This window comes from Quercus suber, unplaced genomic scaffold, assembly GCF_002906115.3.
Source record: "Quercus suber isolate HL8 unplaced genomic scaffold, Cork oak 2.0 scaffold_203, whole genome shotgun sequence".
Taxonomy (NCBI): Eukaryota; Viridiplantae; Streptophyta; class Magnoliopsida; order Fagales; family Fagaceae; genus Quercus; species Quercus suber.
In genome coordinates this window covers 964,845-965,270 of record NW_027069661.1, presented here as the reverse complement: position 1 = coordinate 965,270, position 426 = coordinate 964,845, and positions in this window count along the sequence as shown.

Here is a 426-nt window from a genome sequence, read left to right as displayed (position 1 = left end):
ACTAGAGTCAAATTACCGTTCAAAAGGTCTAATTTTGTTTTGTTTTTTTTAAAAAAAAAACACTTTCAAGCTGTTAATGCTGACCTTCACAATAAGGTTCACTCATGATTTGCATGTTCTAAATTGCGAACGATGATGAAGCCTTTAATGTACTATTCTATAATTAGAATCATTTGCATGTTCTAAATTGCGAACGATGATGAAACCTTCAATAATTTTTATAATATGCTTCCTACCAAAAAGACAAATGTTTAGAAAATGCTCATTTGCTGTTATCTCATTCTTAGGCATTGTATGTATGCATGGTTATTAATAATATCTCATAACACTCCTATCTCTTAAAAAAAAAAAAAAAAAAAAAAAAAAAAAAAAAAAAAAAAAAAAAAAAAAAAAAAAAAAAAAAAAAAAAAAAAAAAAAAAAAAAAA